We start from the raw sequence: 24,431 nt of genomic DNA on the forward strand, positions 1-24,431 counted from the left end.
GTGACAATTGAAAGGCAGACCACGGGCTCTAGGGAGGCTGGGAAAGAGTGGAAATGTCTTGCGTTGACATCCAACCCTGTTGGGTAACAAAATGCATGCATCTGGTTCTACCTATTCCTATCAACCCCCGAAGCTGTTTATTATCAAGCCCAGGCGTGAAGTCTGGATTCTGGACCACTGGTGTTAATGGGGATGGGAAGGGAAAGAGGCCTTTTGTTGAAAATATGTGAGTAAGTACTGCAATAGTGGCCCCAATTGTAGGATGCCTCTTCAATCCCCGATAGTATTTATAAGTGACCCATGGAAGTACAGACAGAGCAATCGGTTAAGCATGTTGTTCCACTTGTACCCACAGTTTAGTCTGAAGAGGTGCACCATGACACTACTCTGGACAAATGTAAGGCTCGATAGTAAGAGATCAGATCAGACAGACCAATACCCCCCCCCCCCCCCCCCCCGTGATTCAGGTAAAACCAACTGCTCCAAAGAAATTTAGTTAACAGTGTCCGGCACAAGAGAACAAAAGCTTGAGGTAGTTTAATAGGAATCGCTTGCATCAAATGTAGGATCTGAGGAAGCAGAGTCATCTTAAATGCATTATACCTCCCAAACCACGTGAGGGTAAGGGTCTGCCATAGTTGAAAATATGATCGCATTTTCGATAATAATAGGCAGAAATTTGTCCCATATAGTAGGGCTGTATTCAGGGTCAGTTTGACCCCCAAGTATTTTAAAAAGGACTGAACCCATTTAAACTGGTATTACACCTTGTAGGTTAATACACTCCTTGGAAAGGATACTCATCGCTTCACATTTAGTGTTGTTTATAGAAAAATTAGAGCATACTGAGCTAGACATTGAAGTAAAACGAGGTAACCTCCGGATTGGTAAGAAAAAATAAGAGGTCATCCGCATATGCAGCAATTTTATGCTCTGTATTTGAAACCTGAAGACCACTGATCAGGGGGTCCAAGCTAATTTTGCAGAGAAAGGGTTCTAAGATTAACACAAACATTAATGGAGAAAGAGGACAACCCTGTCTTGTCCCATTAGACAAAGAGAAATACTCTGAACGGGCCCCATTGACCAGCACAGCCGCACTAGGACCAGTATATAATGCCTGAATCCATGACAGCATTTGCTCCCCCAGGCCGATATGTCTAAGAGTAAATTGAAAATATTGCCAATCCACCCGATCAAATGCCTTTTCAGCATCCGTTGATAAAAGGAGAAAGGGCCGGTTCTCTGAATGAGCAATACGAATCAAGTCTATTGCCCTTACAGTGTTGTCCCTGGCCTCTCTCTGTGGGATAAAAACCTGCCTGGTCTGCGTGAATAAGATGAGGAAAGTGTGGCAATAACCTATTTTCTAGGATTTTTGAGAATAATTTTAAGTCAACATTTAAAAGCGCTATAGGCCGATAGTTCCCACATTGACTAAGATCTTTATCCTGCTTGGGAATCACAATAATGTGGGCACTCAAAGCGTCCTCTGTTAGCTTACCATTAGCTGAGATGGAGTTGTAAGCACGTAGGAAGTAAGGAGAGAGAACGTCCTGGAATGTTTTATAGTATATAAGATTTAACCCGTCTGGACCGGGGGCCTTCCCTGGTTTAGAGGATTCTATCACCAAGGCCAGTTCTTTATTTGTTATAGGGGCCTCCATCCCTGCAATTACCTCCGGCGGAAGTAGAGGCATACCTGATCCTGTCAAAAAGGAGGAAATCAAATCTGCCCGGGTAGAGCATTGCTGGGTTTGGGTATTTTGCAGATTATAAAGCCTCCAATAAAATGTTTGAAATTCCTGAGCTATAGCCGCAGAATCTAACAGCTTAATGCCGGAATCGGCCGTGATTTGGGTGATATGTGATTTTGTTTGTGATCCTTTCAGTGCCCTAGCTAATAGAACACCTGGTTTATTTCCATACTCATATATAGACGAGTATGTTTATATCGACTCAATTTCTCCCTTACTTCTGAGTTCACAATTTGATTATACTGCTGACGTAGGGAGAATAATTCTTCCTGTGTCTGCTTAGCGAGTGTTTTTTTGTGAATGGACTCAAGTTTACCAATCCTCACGAGTAACATCTCAGTTTCCAACCGCCTTAGTTTTTTTTTATCCTGGCTCCGTGTTTAAGAAAGATTCCTCTTATAAAGCATTCATGAGCCTCCCACAATACAGTCGGAGATGTATTAGGTTGGTCATTCTGGCTAAAATATTCTGCTAAACCCTATAGAACCTCAGTCATGGTAGTCGGGTCCTTTAACAGTGTATCATTAAGCCTCCAAGACAGGGTCCTTGTAGCCACTATATTTAGATCTATATCTAAGTGAGCCGATCCATGGTCAGCAAGCAAAATTGGATCTATCGAAGTTGCTCGAACTCTGTCCAGCTCTTTTTGTGGAAGAGAAAAGTAATCGATTCTTGAGTATGATGAATGAACTGAAGAAAAAAAAAGTATAGTCTCTGACATTGGGATGTTGTAAACGCCATACTTCTACCAGTTGAAGAAGATTTAATTCTTTAGTCGCTTTAAATAAGAGAATGATAAATGAGATACACCCTTTGAGACATCTAGGAGTGGATCATATGCACGTTGGCACCAATGACAAAGTCAGAGGCAGATGGAGTGTCCTAAAGAACGATTTTAGGGACTTAGGAGCTAAATTGAGGAAAAGGACCTCCAAGGTAGTATTCTCAGGAATACTACCGGTACATCGAGCCACACCAGAAAGGCAGAGGGAGATTAGGGAAGTAAACAAGTGGCTGAAGAGCTGGTGTAGTAAGGAGGGGTTTGGGTTCCTGGAGGACTGGGCCGACTTATCAGTCGGTAACCAGTACTATAGAAGGGACGGACTGCACCTAAATGAGGAGGGTGCAGATCTGCTGGGAATGAAGATGGCCAAAAAGTTAGAGGGGTTTTTAAACTAGGCGATGGGGGGGAGGAACAAAGAATACAGAGGAGAGATGGGTTTGCTTTAAGAGCATATTAAATAAGGGCATTAGCCAATGTATCCCATTGGGTAATAAATTTAAAAGAGCGAACAAAAATCCTGGATGGCTTAACTCCAATGTAAACATGCATATAAAAGCAAAGGAGAAGGCCTTCAAAAAATACAAGGTTGAGGGATCATCCTCAGCATTCAGACTTTATAAAGAATGCAACAAGAAATGTAAGGGTGCAATTAGGACGGCTAAGATAGAACATGAAAGACACATAGCGGAGGAGAGCAAAAAAAAATCCCAACAAATTCTTTAAGTATGTAAACAGTAAAAAAGGGAGCACAGACCATATTGGCCCCATAAAGAATGAGGAAGGACATCTGGTAACAAAGGATGGGGAGATGGCGAAGGTATTGAATTTATTCTTCTCCTCAGTCTTCACGAGTGAATCGGGGGGCTTCAGTAATCAAAACTGCAGTGTTTATCCTCATGACACAACACAGGAAGCACCTACATGGTTAACAGAGGACGGAATTAAAATTAGACTTGAGAAACTTAACATTAATAAATCACCGGGACCAGATGGCTTGCATCCGAGGGTACTTAGGGAACTCAGTCAGGTGATTGCCAGACCGTTGTTCCTAATTTTTACAGACAGTCTATTGACTGGAATGGTACCAGCTGATTGGAGAAAAGCCAATGTAGCACCAATATTTAAAAAGGGCCCAAAAAACATCCCTGGGAATTACAGACCAGTTAGCCTAACATCAATAGTATGTAAACTCTTGGAGGGGATGATAAGGGACTATATACAAGATTTTAGTAATAAGAACGGTGTCATTAGCAGTAATCAGCATGGATTCATGAAGAATCGTTCTTGCCAAACCAATCTATTAACCTTCTATGAGGAGGTGAGTTGCCATCTAGATAAAGGAAGGCCCGTAGACGTGGTGTATCTGGATTTTGCAAAAGCATTTGACACAGTTCCCCATAAACGTTTACTGTACAAAATAAGGTCCGTTGGCATGGACCATAGGGTGAGTACATGGATTGCAAACTGGCTACAAGGGTGAGTTCAGAGGGTGGTGATAAATGGGGAGTACTCAGAATGGTCAGGGGTGGGTAGTGGGGTTCCCCAGGGTTCTGTGCTGGGACCAATCCTATTTAATTTGTTCATAAACGACCTGAGGGTTGGGATAAACAGTTCAATCTCTGTATTTGCAGAGGATACTAAGCTAAGCAGGGCAATAATTTCTCCGCAGGATGTGGAAACCCTGCAAAAAGACCTGAACAAATGAATGGGGTGGGCGACTACATGGCAAATGAGGTTCAATGTAGAAAAATGTAAAATAATGCATTTGGGTGGCAAAAATATGAATGCAATCTATACACTGGGGGGAAAACCTCTGGGGGAATCCAGGATGGAAAAGGACCTGGGGGTCCTAGTAGATGATAGGCTCAGCAATGGCATGCAATGCCAAGCTGCTGCTAACAAAGCAAACAGAATATTGGCATGCATTAAAAGGGGGATCAACTCCAGAGATAAAACGATAATTCTCCCACTCTACAAGGCTCTGGTCCGGCCGCACCTGGAGTATGCTGTCCAGTTCTGGGCACCAGTCCTCAGGAAGGATATACTGGAAATGGAGCGAGTACAAAGAAGGGCAACAAAGCTAATAAAGGGTCTGGAGGATATTAGTTATGAGGAAAGGTTGCGAGCACTGAACTTATTCTCTCTGGAGAAGAGACGCTTGAGAGGGGATATGATTTCAATTTACAAATACTGTACTGGTGACCCCACAATAGGGATAAAACTTTTTCGCAGAAGAGAGTTTAATAAGACTCGTGGCCACTCATTACAATTAGAAGAAAAGAGGTTTAACCTTAAACTACGTAGAGGGTTCTTTACTGTAAGAGCGGCAAGGATGTGGAATTCCTTTCCACAGGTGGTGGTCTCAGCGGGGCGCATTGATAGCTTCAAGAAACTATTAGATAATCACCTGAATGACCACAACATACAGGGATATACAATGTAATACTGACACATAATCACACATATAGTTTGGACTTGATGGACTTGTGTCTTTTTTCAACCTCACCTACTATGTAACTATGTAATTATATGCAAAATTAAAATCCCCGCCTAAAATCAATACCCCATCCCTATGCTCCAAAATCAGAGGAACCAAAGACCTTAGGAAAAGCAACTGATTCGAGTTCGGAAAATATACATTAACCAAGGTTCCCCGAGTAGCGCCAATTATGCCCTTAACTATCAAAAATCTACCTTGCTCATCGCTAATGTATGTACCTAGCGACCACGGAACAGACCTAAAACCTAAAAAAAAAAATAAAATAAAAATAAAATCACTTTGCAACATGGGACACAGTACTACATGTACTTTGTCCCATAGGGGACAGAACTGTAACAAAACATTATAATGATAGATCTTCTTTAACCACTTCAGCCCCGGAGGATTTGGCTGCCCAATGACCGGGCCTTTTTTTGCGATTCGGCACTGCATTGCTTTAACTGACAATTGCGCGGTCGTGCGACGTTGCACCCAAACAAAATTGATGCCCTTTTTTTCCTACAAATAGAGCTCTCTTTTGGTGGTATTTGATCACCTCTGCGGTTTTTATTTTTTGCGCTACAAACAAAAAATTTTTTTAAAAAAAGCAATATTTTTTACTTTTTGCTATAATAAATATCCCCAAAAAATATATAAAAAAAACATTTATTTCCTCAGTTTAGGCCGATATGTATTCTTCTACATATTTTTGGTAAAAAAAAAAAAATCGCAATAAGCGTATATTGATTGGTTTGCGTCTACAAAATAGGGGATTGTTTTATGGCATTTTTATTATAATTTTATTTTTTATTAGTAATGGCGATGATCAACGATTTTTACTGTGACTGTGACATTATGGCAGACACATTGGACACTTTTGGCGCTATTTTGCGACCATTGTCATTTATACTGCGATCAGTGCTATAAAAATGTAAATGACACTGGCAGGGAAGGAGTTAACCATTAGGGGGCGAGGAAGGGGTTAAGTGTGTCCTAGGGAGTGATTCTAACTGTGTGGGGGCTGGGCTACCAGTGACATGACATTGATCACTGCTCCCGATGACAGGGAGCAGCAGATTAGTGTCCTGTCACAAGGCAGAACAGGGAAATGCCTTGTTAACACAGGCATCCTCCTGTTCTGCAGCTACGTGACACGATCGCAGGACAACAGTGGACATCAAGTCCGCGGGTCCCGCGGGCACAGTCACGGAGCTCACAGCAGGGGCGCGCCCGCACGGCGCAAAATTCAAAGCAACCTATATATATGTTGCTTTGCGCAGCCGTGCCATTCTGCCGATGTATAAGTGCGTGGGCCGATCGACAAGCGGTTAAGTGTAACCTGGAGATTGGGTAATTTTTTGTGTCTGACACTTTCAGAATGTACCAGTATTATATAGAGTTCTGTTTTTAAGAGCTTTGAGGAATATAAGGTTTTACAACTTTTGGTATGTCAGTGGAAAGAAGGTTCTCATCCAAGATTTTACAATACATGGCCCCATTCAGTGGCCCTTCAATGTGGTGAAGTCAGTTGGTACCTTAAGCAGAGAAACATCCCCAAAGCATAATGTTTCCACCTCTGTGATGACTGTAGGGATGGTGTTATTAGGGTCATAGTCAGCATTTTTCTTCCTCCAAGTTTTGTTAAAGCCAAAGAGCTCAATTTTGGTCTCATCTGACTAAAGCACTTTCTCCCAATCCTTCTCTGAATTATTTAGATGTTCATTATTTAGATGTTCATCGCCACCACAGAGTTTGCATAGAACTGGTGCTGGTTGCTACTGGAATACTATTGTATTACTCTTCTGTATCCACTTTAGTAAATTTGGTAAGGATTTGGTTTGGCTATAGCTAGAAATATCCACTCCTTATTTTACAACCATGTTTATAACTTCAATATGCATGATTACAGTAAATCCAAACCCAATCTCTAAAATCTCAGACTTCAAGTTAATGTAATTTTAAAATCTTTTTAAATCTTCAGGTTTCATTAAAGTACCACCTGGTGATCCTGTCATGAAGGTGTTTGTACAGGAACATCCTTTTACAGGGTGACAAATGTGCTCCTGCATTGTCACCACATCACACAGAGACTATAAGTGGCTACTACAACAGATATTGTGCAAGGATTGCATATGGACCATTGTCACTAATAAGTCAGTTCTGATCAATATTGTGAAAAAAATATGTGATAAACTTGGCGCCAACAATGTGAACAAGTGTCAATAGTGACTCAATATATAAATAAAGCAGCTACCCCTTTAAGTGAATCAACCACTTTAAACACACAAAAACTTGAAGGGTAACTCCGCTTTCCTAGGGAAAAAAATTGCAATTAAAGAAAAAATAATATAGCGCATATCATTGCGATACAAGTCATATTGTAATTGAATGTTATTAAAAATTTACCTTTCCTTTTCAATCTGCAGCCGCTGTAATTTTCTGTAAATGGAATATGGATACCTGGAGTTGTTCTGTACACAGAGTGTGTACTGAACACTCCCCAGAAACATCATTTCCTGCTTGTGTGATTGGCTCACCAATTTCCCCAGAATTCTGCCTGATTCGTCCCTGAAACGGGGAACAGGGACGCACAGCGCTCCTGTGCGATCCGCAGCACGTTATAGTGTGAACCCGGGCTAAAGGGATGAAGGCCCAGCAGATTTCATCATTAGTGCTGTGCAGGTGCACAGCTGATAGATAATTATGAAACCACTCCCATTAGACCTACTTAGCACAGAGGCACAGAGGAACAAACAGGGATTTCTTTAGAATAACAAAGGGTAGGAATCTGCAACAAAGGTTGTTAAAATCCTTGCAATGTACATAGATCACATAGACGGGAATGCTTTTTTCTCAACAAAAGCGGAGTTAAGTTTAAAAAAGGTACGACGCTACCGTAAAATAAAATTACAACAAAGTGCATCATACAACTCCCAATAATAACTTGCAAAAAAACTTTTGGAAAAACATTCAAATAAAGTTAAAAAAACGTGTGAAAAGCCCTTCCAGAAATTCTCCAATCGTTGTGCTTCAAAGTTTTTGGTGACTTCTTATCCTATATATGTGCTCCACCACAATGTGAGTAAAATGCACACTCACCAACCACCTTTAAAAAGACTCAAAAGTTTAGAATGATGCTGAAATGGGATTCCTCAGACCGCTCTTCAAATGACCATTTAGATGGTGGAGTGATGGTCCCATTATTTAAAAAAAAGATTCAAACAAGTATTATATTTAAAAAAAATTCAGTGAGCTAAAGTTCATCCAGTTTGGCTTTAACTGTAAAGTATATCTAAAACCTATCATTGTGAGAAAAGGATGAGACAAAAGTTTACCACTGCCGGGGGGCAGGAGGCGGAGCCTAGCAGAGCAGACATGCATTGTTAGAGCTCCACACCGCTGAGGAGAGAAGAGAAGGACAAAGCGGAGCCTGCAGGCTCAAAAGGTATCCATTTGAACCTTTTTGCCCCAGGGAACAAACTGTGAAAGTTTGGGCAGGAAATATGGTACTGGGAGGAAACCGTGGCAGAAATAAAAATCACCTCACAAAGAGCTCACAGGCACTCACTGCAGCTGAAGCAGCTCCAGTCACCTCACAAGATACAGCATCAGGGCGCTCTCACAGACAGAAAATGTCACAGCAAGACTCTCCATTTGAGTCAGATACAGAACAAATCCTCTCACAAACTTCTCCACAAGCCTCCTCAGTATCCCCAGTAATATTATTACAATTTGAAAAGATGCTTCATAAGGCTTTAAAACAAACCTCAGACCAAATAACAAAAAGCCTAACCAAAGAAATAAGAGAGCTGGGAAACCGCACCGCAGCCTTAGAAATAAAAATGGATGAAATTGAAATTACAACCCAAGAAAATATAACAGAATTGGAACAATTAAAAAAAGAGAATTTAATACTTCAAACTAAGCTCGAAGATTACGAAAATAGAGCCAGACGTTCAAACTTGCGCATAAGGGGAATACCTGAAACTGTGACAGACCTGCAATCTACTATTACTGCTCTATTACAAGAACTAAAGCCAGATATCCCTATTGAACGTTTAGAACTGGACAGAGTACACAGAGCCCTCACAGCCAAAAAGAAAGATGGACCCCCACGTGATATAATCGCAAATTTCATTATTACAGAACGAAAGAATAAATACTAATTGCTGCAAGAGAAAAAAAGGAACTTAATTTTCAAGGACACAATTATCAAATTTTTGCTGACCTATCCCAACTTACTATTACTAAAAGACGATCCATGAAACCCCAACTAATGGAACTGCAACGCCACAACATTATGTATCAATGGGGCTTCCCCTTTTCAGTCAGATTTAACTACCAAGGTACAATTTACAGAAGCAGATCAGCAGATGAACTACAACAAACCCTTTTAAAATTAAATCTGACAGAACCCACAAGCAGCAACACTCCCACACGCAGAAGAATGGCATCATCTTCACCTTCAGGCAGCACCCAGAAAATTTCAGAACAAAATGGGAATCATCATTCTCACAAAAGAGGCCGTTATGCCACATCATCCATGGACCAAGAAGATTCAATGGACTGACATCCTAATTCCTGATATCTCTTCATTTATTATACTAAGAGATGGTTCTCTATAAAAAACCTATATTTATAACTGAATGTAACTGCATTCTGATAGTCACACACTGTGTGGGATCATGTTACATTCCAGTTATATTTCTTATTACTTCTGATTCATATAGCCTTAGAATATATAAGTGAAATAAGGAAATTCATGTTCAGTTATATATTATCAGGTAATAACAATAGATTTATTACTTTTTAGGACAAATATGTTCAATAATCCAGAAGTAATGGAAGCTTTTTCTTTCTTTTCTTAAACAAATATATTATTACCTAACTAGTTCCTAGAATTATGTTTTTGTTTATTCTAATCTGAAGCAATACAACCTCAATTTTATGAGTTAACATATCTAAACAGTTACATATGAATAAAATATGTAATTGTTTACTCTAAAAGGGTTAAAATCCCAAAATAATTCAAACTATCTTCATCAATACCAAAGTTATTAACAGTACCTTTCTAACTGAATTATTTAGCCTAGGGCAAGACTAACCATATACAACCACCCTGGAATAAATAATTTCAACAAAAACTATATTCTGCACTCCAATTAATGAAACATCATTTTGATGTCTTTTGACATAGCACTTCTCTCCTGTAAGCGGAAGATCCGTGTACCCCCATTAGCTCTCCTCATTCTCCCAACCATATTATGTGGGAGTGTGACGAAGGCACGTATTCCCCTGAGAGAGATATTTATTCTCTTTCACGGGTAAATTGTGATTACTTGCAAAAAATAATTTATACAATGTATCATCTAATCTCATATGTTTTTTGTTTACTCTTTACTCCAGAATTCACTGGTTTCTTTTCTATCTATTCACCTCTTCAGTCCACACAGGTTGATCTGCGCAGTCAGCTCTGCATAACAAAAAGTAAGTCAAAACTATTTGATCTATTGCCATGGCACCACTGAATATACTTTCCCTGAATGTTCAGGGAATAAATGTCCCTCAAAAAAGGACCAAAGCCTTCCGTACTTTCCATAACAAGAAGGCTCACATAGTATGCCTCCAAGAAACACACTTCACCAAAGATTCTACTCCAAAATATATTTCTCCTTTTTATCAACAAATTTACACGGCTTCTGCCTGTACCAAGCAAAGGGGAACTCTAATTGCATTTCACCGATCCACACCATTCACCTTATCATCAGAAATTAAAGACCCAAAAGGTAGATACCTGATACTCATGGGTTATATAATGGATACAGCAATCACGGTGATTTCCTACTACGCTCCTAACAAACAACCTACACCATTCCTCTCACATATATTACAAGTGATTAATACACACAAAATAGGAACAGTGATAATGTGTGGGGATTCGAACCAGGTCCTCCTTCCATTTCTAGATAAATCACCTTTTACGCCATCCAAAATAACCTCTAGATTACCTTTTTCTCAACTTCTTTCCAAATACAATCTGGTAGATTCATGGAGAGAAAGTAACCCAATGAAAAAGAAATTCACTTATTTCTCGCACCCTCATCAAACCTTCACCAGAATAGATCATATTTTTCTAACAATAGGAATGATACCAGAAATTATTGCATCAGATATAATTCCGATTCCGTGGTCTGACCATAATGCAGTATACACTACTATAGCCTCGGCCATACCAAAAGCGCATGACCCAACGTGGTACTTACCGGACATAATGCTCAAACACCCACTACATCAGATGGCCATTGAACAAGCTTTAAAGGAATACATATCAATTAATAATACAACAGACATCTCCCCAATAACACTGTGGGAAGCTCATAAGCCTGTCTTGCGTGGTACAATACAAAGACAAATGGCACTATTTAAACGGGAATGCAAAAATCTAGCAAAAAAACTAGAACTCAATTTTAATGCAGCCTACATATCATTTCAAGATAATCCATCTCAGAGTACAAAATCTCATCTGGAAAAATCTAGATTGGAATACGATCTATTTCTCACTGAGTCAGTTGATAAATCCCTCAAACGCTCCAAACACAATTTCTACATGAATACAAACAAACTAGGTACATATTTGGCTCGGGCATTAAATTCAACTAACAAATCTTTCAAACCAATACGTTTGAAATTATCAAAAAATGTTTACACTTGTAATCCAGTTAAAATAGTCCATAAATTTCACTCACATCTCGCAACTTTATACAAGACAAACAATGAATTTAATCCTACAGAGGCTGAATCCTTCTTCTCAAAAATAACCTTACCTGAGTTATCTCAGAATCAAAAAAGCAGTTTGGATGAGCCTATAACTATAGATGAAGTTGCTAACGCCATAAAAGACCTAAAACTTAACAAAAGACCAGGCCCAGACGGCTACTCGGCTTTATACTATAAAACATTCTCAGAAATACTCTCTCCCATTCTCACTGAAACTTTTAACAAACTTCTAGATGGACATTCTTTTCGGCAAGAAACGCTAATGGCAATTGTTTGTATGATACCAAAACCCCTTTCTGATGATACTTCCTGTGTGAATTATCGGCCTATCTCTCTGTTAAACCTCGATATTAAATTATTAGCAAAAATAATAGCAAAACGCCTCAATAGCATTATAGGAAAATTAATACATAGAGATCAAGTAGGCTTCATGCCAAATAGACAGGCAGGCGATAATATACGCAGGGCAGTGTTATTGGCACATATTGCTAAAAAACGGAAAATCCCTTTATGTTTTCTATCTCTCGATATTAAGAGGGCATTTGACACAGTATCCTGGCAATATATGCAATATTCATTACAAAAATTGGGTTTTGGACCCCACTTTTTAACATGGATCAAAGCATTATATAATAAACCCAAAGCCTATATAAAATATGCTGGATACAAATCTGAAGCCTTTAATATCGAAAGAGGTACCCGACAGGGTTGCCCATTATCTCCCTTATTATTTGCACTTATACTCGAACCCATGGCCCATTACATCAGAACAAACCAAACTATAACTGGCATTGAAGTAGGAGGTATTACACACAAATTATGTATATTTGCAGACGATATATTACTTTTTCTATCATCACCACAGGTCTCTGGTCCTAACTTAATACCAGCTCTTGATGGATTTGCAGCCCTATCCGGCCTTATGATTAATCCTAAGAAATGCCTAGTGCTTAATATTTCACTCACAAACATGGAATTGATCCCGGCTAGGGCTGCACTCCCATTCACATGGGCAGAAAAATCAATCCCATATCTTGGAATTCATTTAACAGCATCTCATTCTGACTTATTCTCAACCAACTATCCTCCTGTATTAAGACAGATCACAAATCTAATAAAACAATGGTCGCAACTTCCTTTATCCTGGATAGGGAAGATTAATGCAATCAAAATGACTATTCTACCCAAATTGCTTTATCTATTCAGAGTCCTCCCTATTCCAATTCCTTCCTATTTTTTGAGAATAGTACAAAAAAGAGCAACTTCGTTTATATGGGGCTCTTCTAAACCACGTATACCTATACACACACTACATCTTCCCAAAAATAAAGGAGGCCTGGGATACCCTAATTTTACTAACTACTACAGAGCAGCACATTTGGCCAGTCTGTCCAAATACCATGCAAAACAGGAAATCCCATTATGGGTATTTATAGAGGCTTCAGAAAATGACCCTCTATTAATATCAAACTTATTATGGCTTGATCCTAAAGACCGCTTTAAAATTCATAATCCCATAACTAAACACTTCTTATCTCTCTGGGATAAACTAAAAATCAAATATCAGTTACAATCTCCACACAATCCTCTCCTTTCTTTTATCAGAAATCCGGCCTTTTATCCGGCATGGATCTACCCAAATTCTTTTAAAGCTTGGACAACATCAGGCATTCAGACACTAAATGACTTCATAGCATCTAAATCATTCCTTTCATTCCCATCGCTTAGAGAAAAATATGATCTACCAAACTCTGAGATATTTAGATATCTCCAAATCAAAAATTTCTATACACCATTCCTAAAGGGGGATACACCATTATCCCAATTATCCATTTTTGAATCAATCTGTACAAAAGATCCATTTGCTAAAGGTACAATTTCATCACTTTATAATCAATTATATGGAGTAGCAAATCTTAATAGACCCTCTTACGTTCAGAGGTGGGAGGAGGACCTGGGACGAACTTTAGAAGACACGGACTGGTCTAACATATGGCTCACATCTAAGTCATCTTCACCCAACATCTTAGCACTGGAGACAAATTATAAAGTCCTAACTCGCTGGTACCTTGTACCCGCTAGAGTGGCAAAATATTCACCTAATACCTCAGCTCTTTGTTTTCGAGGATGCCCAGAAATAGGCACATATTTACACATATGGTGGACGTGCCCAGTAATCCAAACCTTCTGGAAGGAAGTCTTCGTGATTGCATCTAAAATATTTAAAAAAATAATACAACCAGATCCATATTTAACTTTACTTAATCTAAAACCGGAATGGTTAACACTCTCTCAATTCAAACTTATGATCCAACTAATAACGGCTGCAAAACAAACAGTGGCCAAGGCATGGAAATCTCCTACATTGGTACTAGCAGAAACAATTCACAGAATGAATAATACAATGTCCCATGCTAAGATGGTAGCCATCGATCAAAATCAAATTCCAAAATTTGAAAAACTTTGGCATCCTTGGATAAAACAACAGTTCCTGTCAAACTTCAATGACTCTGTCCTGTTGCCATGGTAACAGATTAAATGACTTACAGAGACACCCATTCTAAAGCTTCAAAGAGAACTAAAAAGAATAATAAACTGACGAGCGGGACAACCTTGTGGACCATACCTCTACCTTTCAACCCTTTTTCTTCTTTCTCTTTCCTTTTCTCCACCTTACGATTAAAGCTCATTATCAGAATTTATTTGACCTATATACACTCTACTTAAAAACAATATGTATAGTAGGTATAAATCATTTAAATACCTACAAAAGTAACTAAGGAAATGATATATATCTTTAATTTAGGTTTACGTGAACCCAATGTTTAATATTTGAAATTTCATGATATTTACCTATATAAACCCTACTGTAAAACAATGAGCTTACTTTATAGATCCTTGTAAACTTACTTTATGTATCTTTATAACATTGTATACTCAATAAACTTCTTTTGACAAGGAAAGTTTACCACTGCCTACCACCATTGGTTATCTTTATCTGTGGAAAATTCTATATTATATCTCGTTTTAGTGTTTCTAGCGATTGATCAATATCTGAAGCAAGGTCTGTATGACCAGAACAAAGAATAACTATTGGCACAAGGTATACCTTTATCCCTTCGATGATCTCAATAAACAGTGTTGGATGAGACTAAAATTGTATGTTGAGCTGAAATCCTTAAACTGGTGTTAAACCCAAAAGCAAACATTTATTAAATTGCAGCTTACCAATTGCTAGATGTGTTGGCTGCATTTGTTTTCTTTTTAGGCTTTTTCTTAATTTTCACCTGGTAATCTGGCCAGTAAGTCTGTTGTTTTTCAACCAAGGTGTCCTGCAGATGTCATAGTGAGGTTAGGATAGGTTATAGAGGGATTAGACAAACCATTTACCACTGACTATGGTACATACAATGGTCAGCTTGTATTCAATATAAAACCTTTATCCCAAAAGGAACAAGTTGTATGTTGTTATAACTACTTAAAAAGTTTGAGCTGGAATTTGGCATCAATTTGTTTAGTGTATCTAAATCTGCTAGTCCATCTAACACTCCTTGCCCCCAAACGGACAATGCTGCTGTCCTTCATTCAGATTGAGAGCACTGGTCAGATCACCAGGTGAAAACAGAGGGGGAAAAAAATGAATGAAGCCACCACATTTAGTAATTGGTAAGTTGCAATACATTACATTGGTTTTGGGTTTAATACTTCTTTTAAAGGGACCCCAATAACAAAGATCTTATCTAATTTTTTAATTAGTTATTCTACTAAAAATATGGTTTAATTTTTTTAATAACAAATTTAGTTGGGGATCATCGGTTCCCCTGTGTTTATGTGGATGTGGGGAAATATGTATACTGGTTAAGTTCTGTTGTACCTGCTTGGACCACTTGATAGAATCCCCTTCTAGGTAGACCACACGCGCAACTAATGCAGCGTACACACGGTCGGACTTTTCGACCAGACTTGTCCGACGGACGCTGACAGACCAAATCCGGCAAACAATCCGATCGTGTGTGGGCTTCACCGGACCCTCAGCGGACTTTTCCAGTCGCAAATCTGATGGACTTTAGATTTGGAACATGCTTCAAATCCGTTGGACTTTGGTGTGATCGTGTGTAGGTAAGTCCGTTCGTTAAAAAGTTTGTCGGAAGTTTGTCAAAAGTCCGTCGAAAGTCCGCTGGAAAGTCTGTCGGACCAGTCCGGTCGAAAAGTACGACCGTGTGTACGTGGCATAAGTGTTCATGGTGAACCAACTGTTTGTCAAACTTACTGAACTGTCTAATGTTGTTAGAGCTCTGGCACTTCCATGGATTTCTCCATACTGTCATCTGTGAGATAAGTTTGCAAAACCTGGCAGGTACACTTTAGCAGTAAGTTTACCAAGTCTAAAGGCACATGGTGCCTTGTGCAAAAGTTTAATGTAGCATCTTTGCTAACACCATGCATTTCCGAACAACATTTTGGATCCGAAAATAAGTATATTACTTTTACACCTAAAGGGGCTTTTATTAGACCATTCAGTATTGTGTGGTGCCCAGACTGTTGACCTGACTTTATGTTACATCACTCCAGGGATGCCCTTATATTACATAAATGAATTGAAATGCTTCCTTATTCATTATTCATAAGAAATAATTGCTATGATAAGCCAACTAACCTCCCACCGCCCCTTCACCTGCTACACAGACAGCACAGCAGTCAAACAGTTCTATAGCTAGGTAGGCAGAGCCTGATGGGGATTCAAAGTTCCCCATCATGCCCTCTCTCCTTGTGATTGACATCAGGCAATGGACAAATGTCTTAGCCAGTAGAAAGCCTGCTATTGGTTATGGGATCTGCCCACTGTCTGCTGTCAATCCCATAGAGAAAGCAGAGCTGATGTGTAGCTTTATCTGTCTTATTTACAGTGGCAACTTTCTCAAGGCTGATCCTCCCTTTGCAGGGTTGACACCTAAAATATGTAAACACATACAGTTCATCCCACTGACCCCAAAGACCACTTGACGCACTACTGCTTCGCCCTGCTTGAAGAAGCTGGAGAGGAGTCATGTATCCCAAAGCTAAAAAAAAAATAAAAGGTATTTACCCTACTGGAAATAGTGAAATTTAGGGATTGATTATTTTTTGTTAGTCTTCCCAACCTACGTATATGCTGACAGTGATGTAGATGGGTTTAATCACAATTTAAAGCGGAGTTGCAGACATTTCTGTGTTTATTAAAAGTCAGCAGCTACAAGAAAAGGGTAGCTGCTGACTTAATAAACACACACTCACCTGTCCCACGGTCCAGCGATGCGGTCACCCAAAGCCTCGGTTCTCTCCCGCGCACTGGCATCACAAGTGTGAGCACCCGGCTGTGACAGCTTGAGACTTCACAGCCGGGTGCGCAATGTGCATGGGTGAGTTGCACTGTGCATCCTGAATGGCACGTGTCCCAGAAGATTGCAGGGAGGGAGGCGCAGCCTAGGTGGCCCGAGCAGAAGTGGGAGCTGGGTAGCTGTCAAAACTACGTACCCACCACCCCCTCCAAAAGAAAATGAAATAAATGCCAAAAATAAAATGTCAGGTGGTCAGGAGTCCTTAAAGCGGAAGTTCCACTTTTCCATGGAACTCCGCTTTAATATTCTTTACTTAACTTTTTTACCATAGTGAGGTGTAAACCATGTAATAACCAACCCATGTCTTCTATTTGCGTTTCTGCATGTTATTGATGGGGCTCCCAATGCTTTCATATTATTGATAGATGCAACTTTCACCATTTAGGTCTGTTTAGCCATTGCCAGCATTTTTAAAACTGTCCTCTACTGTGCCTGTCCATGTGTTCTGTTTTATTCACACACTTGTAAGCCACCGACACTTCCCACATTACTCCTTCCATTCACTTCTCATCTTCCAATGAATATTTAAGGCAAGCATTATCAAGAAAGTTTAACAAAACGCAGGACCTCTCCTCCTTTAAAACTTAAAAATAACTAGCCAGCCAGGAACAAGAGTAAACAGATATAAATGAAGGCACTGAAACCAATGTCTGAAAACAGACCTGTACTCCTAGCCTGTAACACCTACTGCAGCTAATCATTAAAGGGATTGTAAACCCTCATAGTTTCTCACCTTAATGCATTCTAGGCATTAAGGTGAAAAACCTTTTGTGATGCACCAACCCCCCCCCAGAGCCCCCTTTTACTTACCTGAACCCGATCGTTCCAGCGATGGGGACGAGCACAGCAGCTCCAGCTGCTGTCTCAGGGTCCTCATTGGATAGATTGATAGCAGCAGGAGCCATAGGCTCCCGCTGCGGTCAATCAAATCCAGTGACACGGCAGCCAGGGGCGGGGCCGAGACCTGCAGCACTCAGGAGCATGCCCGCATGGGTGCCCCCAGGAAAAGCAGCTCTCCATGGGGGCTTTTGAGAAGAGGAGCTAGGTGCACTGCAGGGGGACCCCAGAAGAGGAGGATTGGGGCCACTCTGCACAAAATGTTATTTACAAAAAAAAAAAAAACTAAGCTTTACAAACACTTTAAGCGTATATAAAAAAACAAAAAGTCGTGATGTGGTCAATAGTATCCCTTATGTATGCCTAAACCCTGTTTAACAATAACTTGGTATAAACTAGTATTCATATGGGAACCAAACAACCAATACAATTTTACTATTACCATACAATTTTTACTATTACAAACACATGGGCTTATTCAATGAGGCAGTTCTATAATAATCTACCAACTGCAAAGACTTATGGCAGCCAATCCGATTTCAGTTTTCTGTAGCAATGCCAATGAACGATGAATTCTGATGGGTGATTGCTATGATTTTCTGCACATAGATTGTTCTTTTTGAATAAGGCCTATGGGAACCAAGCATTAAAATGTGCAACTGTATTGCTGGTGTTTTGTGAGAAAACAAAACTAAAAAAAGGGGGCGCATGCGTGAGCATTGGCGGACGCAACCCACTAGAGCTCCGCACTCCCCGTTGCATCTTCAGGAATTTACACACGACCTGAGCCACCCAGCACAACCGCTCTCCCCGCGATCACCTTCCGGAATGCCACCAGTACACCCATGATGGTTCTGATGGGCCACCGAGAGAAAAATAAGCCAAAGCCAATCAAAGAGGCATTAGCCCGTGCCTACTCCAAGATGGCGGCGAAGGCCGCGGCTCAGCAGCTAGCAGCGTCGCCGGCCAGATCAAGACTCACGGACAGCGACGACGAGGCCGAGGCAATGTTCAATCTCAACGGGTCTTCCGTAATGCCGCAATCAGGTATGTCTCAGAAAGACCTTCTTAAACAAACGGAGGCAATGCTGCAGAAGGCCCTGCCTTCAGATCAGATCACCAATAGGCTCTCACGTGAGATCAGGGAATTAGGCCAGCGTACAGCAGACCTTGAAGCCAGAGTGGATGATATGGAACTCACATTGCAGGAACATGCCCAGGAGCATGAGGCGCTCCAAGAAGAAAATAACATGCTCCTCTCCCACCTGGAAGACTCAGAGAATCGTTCACGCATATCTAATCTGCGGCTCCATGGCATCCCAGGAAACCATCGATGACCTGACCTCTTTTACAACTGCCTTATTCCAAATACTGGCTCCTTCTATACCAATTGAACGCTTGGAAATAAACAAAGTCCAACAGGGCCCTAACCCGCCGTCAGGCAGAAGGCCTGCCTCTTGACATAATTGTCCAATTACATTTCTTCCGCACCAAGGAGCAAATCCTTCTGCTGCTCGCAATAAGGACACTCTTCTGTTCCACGGTCATGCATACCAACTCTTCTGTGACCTAGCTCCCCTCACTATAGCCAAATGCTGTTCCATGAAACTCCAGCTTCAAATCTTGCTGCAGCACCAACTCAAATACACCTGGCGGTTCCTGTTTGCCTTACAGTTCACCCACCGGGGCCAGCAACATTCCTGTACTTCACCTGAAGCACTGCAATGCATCCTGGAATCCCTACAGCCGGCAGCTTCTGCCCAGGTTTCTGAGACTTCATTACCCCGAACACCAACCCATTTGGCTGCTCACCCTTACACCACCACACCGAAAAGTGCCCAACCGGGTCCCTTCTCCATTCAGAAGGGAACACCAGCACGAGCATCTGCCACCGGCTTCAGAGATCCCACAGCAGGCTGAGCGAACTGTGCAACTCTCCATGGTTCAGTGAACTATCCCTGGTTGTATTCCCGTGAGGAGCCTTGGCCTTGTCCATGTTTTGCAGGTTTCATACAACCGAGGTCTAGTGGCTTATGCCCCGTTGAGAACTCTCACAACTGTATAGGTGGAAAGCCTTTGTTGATCTTACAACCCCATCAGGGTTGCACTGGTTTAGGTTTTATAATTTTTTTTTATCTTATTTTGTTTTTTCCTCTTTCAGTTTTTTGTTTTAAAATGATATACGGTTTCATATAGACTATAATCTCGTTAGCGAAGACTTTATATTTGATATTTTGGCTATGTAGCTGGGCTATGTGCGTATCCATTGTTGGATGATATCTACACAGCCTAGCACATATAGTACCCCAATTCCTTTCCCATCACCCCCCCTCCTCTCTTTACCTCACATCTCCTCCTTTCCACACCTTTCCCACCCTTGTGTTATCCTCCCTGCTCCCTCAGTCCCACCCATCCCCCCCCCCCCCCTATTTCAACTTAAGGTTTATGCCTATTAGGCAAGATATATCAATGTTATAGCCTGTTATAGTAGGAACTGTTGTGCTTCTTAATATTTTAACCTACAGATAGTTGATGTGTTTATAGACATATACAGTTGTGCTCATAAGTTTACATACCCTGGCAGAATTTATGATTTCTTGGCCATTTTTCAGAGAATATGAATAACACAAAAACATTTCTTTCACTCATGGTTAGAGTTTGGCTGAAGCCATTTATTATCAATCAACTGTGTTTACTCGTTTTAAAATCATAATGACAACAGAAACTACCCAAATGACCCTCATCAAAAGTTTACATACCCTGGTGATTTTGGCCTGATAACATGCACATAAGCTGACACAAAGGCATGGCTAATGGCTAATAAAGGTAACCATCCTCACCTGTGATCTGTTTGCTTGTAATTAGTGTGTGTGTATAAAAGTTCAGTGAGTTTTTGGACTCCTGACAGACCCTTGCATTTTTCATCCAGTGCTGCACTGACGTTTCTGGGTCATGGGGAAAGTAAAAGAACTGTCAAAGGATCTGCGGGAAAGGGTAGTTGAACTGTATAAAAAACAGGAAAGGAATATAAGAAGATATCCAAGGAATTGAGAATGCCAGTCAGCAGTGTTCAAACGCTAATCAAGAAGTGGAAAATTAGGGGTTCTGTTGAAACCAAACCATGGTCAGCTAGACCAACTAAAATTTCAGCCACAACTGCCAGGACAATTGTTCGGGATGCAATGAAAAACCCACAAATAACTTCAGGTGAAATACAGGACTCTCTGAAAACTTGTGGTGTGGCTGTTTCAAGATGCACAATAAGGGGGCACTTGAAGAAAGATGGGCTGCATGGTCGAGTCACCAGAAGAAAGGCATTACTATGCAAATACCACAAAGTATCCTGCTTACAATACGCCAGCACAGAGACAAGCCTCAAACCTTCTGGCACAAAGTCATTCGGAGTGATGAGACCAAAAGTGAGCTTTTTGGCCACAACCATAAACACCACATTTGGAGAGGAGTCAACAAGGCCTATGATGAAAGGTACACCATTCCTACTGTGAAAAACAGGAGGTGGATGGCTGATATTTTGGGGATGTGTGAGCTACAAAGGCACAGGAAATTTGGTCAAAATTGATGGAAATATGAATGCAGTATATTATCAAAAAATACTGGAGGAACATTTGCATTCATCGGCCAGGAAGCTGTGCATGGGACGTACTTGGACATTCCAACATGACAATGATCCAAAGCACAAGGCCAAATTGACCTGTTATTAGCTACAGCAGAATAAAGTGAAGGTTTTGGACTGGCCATCTCAGTCTCCTGACCTCAATATCATTGAGCCACTCTGGGGAGATCTCAAACGTGCAGTTCATGCAAGACAGCCCAAGAGTTTACAGGAACTGGAGGCTTTTTGCCAAGAGGAATGGGCAGCTTTATCATCTGAGAAGATAAAGAGCCTTATCCACAAATACCACAAAACACTTCAAGCTGTCATTGATGTTAAAGGGGGCAATACACGGTATTAAAAACGGGGGTATGTAAACTTTTGATCAGGGTCATTTTGGTAGTTTCTGTTGTCATTATGATTTAAAAAGTTGATTGATAATAAATGGCTTCAGCCAAACACTAACCATGAGTGAAAGAAAAGTTTTTGTGTTATCAATCATATTCTCTGAAAAATGGCCAAGAAATCATATGTAATCATATATATGTAAACTTATGAGCACAACTGTATATGTCAATGCTTTGCTTATCCCAGATGCAGCGGGGAGCAGACACTGCCCCCCCCCCCCTTCTTGTTCCCACACTCTCCAGCCAGCTGTCTGTCTGGGGAGTCTGTGCACTGCTTGGGCAGGCAATGAAGTCCAACCACCTAAGTACATCTTACTGACTTGGTTTGCCTTATAGAATTTCCTCCCTGTCCCTGGAAATTATTTTCGTTTTCCCTCTTATTTCCTGCTACCCTTCTCTTTTCTTGCTAGGTCAGTGGGTTCCCATGGGCCTGATGTCTCCCTATGCTGATCCTCCCCATTTTTCCGGATGCCCCCCCCCCTAAATATTTAATCTATAAATGTCAAGGGACTCAATTGCCCTCACAAGTGGGTTAAAGCCTTCCAGGCCTTTACTTCCTTAAAAGCAGGAGTAGTAGCTCTCCAGGAGACTCACTTTGTGACCTGCCCTACTCCCACAGTTTTCAGCTCCCCCTACCCTCAAGTATTCACTGCCTCTGCCGTCACCAAGCACATGGGTGTATTGCTTCCACCACACCTTACCATTCATCTCCCTTGCTGAGTTTAAAGATCCTGAGGGCCGCTATATCATCCTAGTTGGTCTATTACAGGATGTTGAAACAACATTTGTGTCATATCATGCCCCTAATGGCAATCCCAACCCTTTCTTCTCCCACCTCCTGCAGGTCATACAAGCTCATTGTAGAGGGACTTTATTTATGTGTGGCAACTCAAATCTAGTACTCCACCCACACCTAGATAAATCTCCATATGCTCCAGGGTCGCATTCGCCTTCTCTACAGTTCCGCAAACGGCTCCAACAAGATTCTCTATTTGACTTCTGGAAAGAATGTAAATCGCTCAAAAAAGAATTAGACGATTTACTCCTACACACAATAGTCCTTCTCCAGAATCGACCATATTTTTATCCCAGTGACGTCTTTCATGTTCTTATTAAGGGTTAAAAATGGGGTCTAAACATCTGTTCATTGTACCCCACTCACAATTTCTTATTTTTTATTTATTTATTTATTTTTTTTTATACATATGTAGCAACACACTACCTATTATTACCATATCAACCCAATATCCCTCTGTTCATTGGGCAATAAAAATAAGTATAGATTAGTGTCTTCAATCATAACCTTTATACATATACTCTTATATGGGAATGGTCACGTACCTGGTTATTGAGCCCGATATGCAGAGGGAGGCCTCCCTTACGATCCTGACTCGCGGCCCCTGGCAGAGCTGACAGGAGGCACAGGAGTACAGGACAGCAAGAGTGCCTGGCAGGATCAACAGCTGATAGGCAGAACTGATGCTCCGGACGCAGCTGAGACACTGGAACAGCAGGGGGGATGCAGCAGACTAGAAGCTGAAACTAGAAGGCAGGCACTTCACAGGATGCAGGTGGATGGTCCCAGGGATGAGACGCAGGAAGGTCAGGCAGGCCGGGTCATGCACAGGAGAGCAGTACTGGAACAGATGCAGAAGGCTGTGGGAAGGTCACTGGACAAGCCGGGTCGGTAACAGACTGGTGCAGGTAAACCAAAGAATTAGACAGGAGTGAGGTTGTGGACAGGCCGAGGTCAGGTGCAGGTGGATGGCAGCGGATAGTCACAAGGTAAGCCGGTAATTTCAGGAACAGGTCAGGAATCACTCAGGGAACGCTGTAGATCAAACAGCAAGATTCCCCTGTCATGACAGAGTTTAAATAGCACTTCTGGTGCCAACAACCATGCACCCGCGCGCGCACACCCGCCTGGAACTGTTGCTCCCAGCAAGCCTTTCCTGACAGGAATTATAGGGAATTGTATAGGGCCACAATCCCTACCACCAATTAACCTTGATTCATCATTCTCGTTTTCCATACAAGCCCATATCTTCTTATAAACAGCAGGTTTTTATGCACATGTATTGTATACATATATGCATATATTTTATAATTCCTGCCCTTTTCCCACTGATAAAATTAATATTTTTAATAATATTAATATTTTTAATAGTAATATTTTAATGAATCATGCTCCATAGTGGTTATACTGTAAGGTTCCTTATACATACACTTATTATTTTTATCAAATTTGTAATGTTTTAATTATGTAATTTCTATGATTGCATATATACTAATACATTTTATAGTGGACAAGTTACCAGTAAAGTATTAAACAATATGCAGAGCTATAGATTTTGTTAAAATTTTATTAGACATACAAATGTTTGGCTTTTATAGTGTGT

The sequence above is a fragment of the Aquarana catesbeiana genome, linkage group LG03, assembly GCF_042186555.1.
Source record: "Aquarana catesbeiana isolate 2022-GZ linkage group LG03, ASM4218655v1, whole genome shotgun sequence".
NCBI lineage: Eukaryota > Metazoa > Chordata > Amphibia > Anura > Ranidae > Aquarana > Aquarana catesbeiana.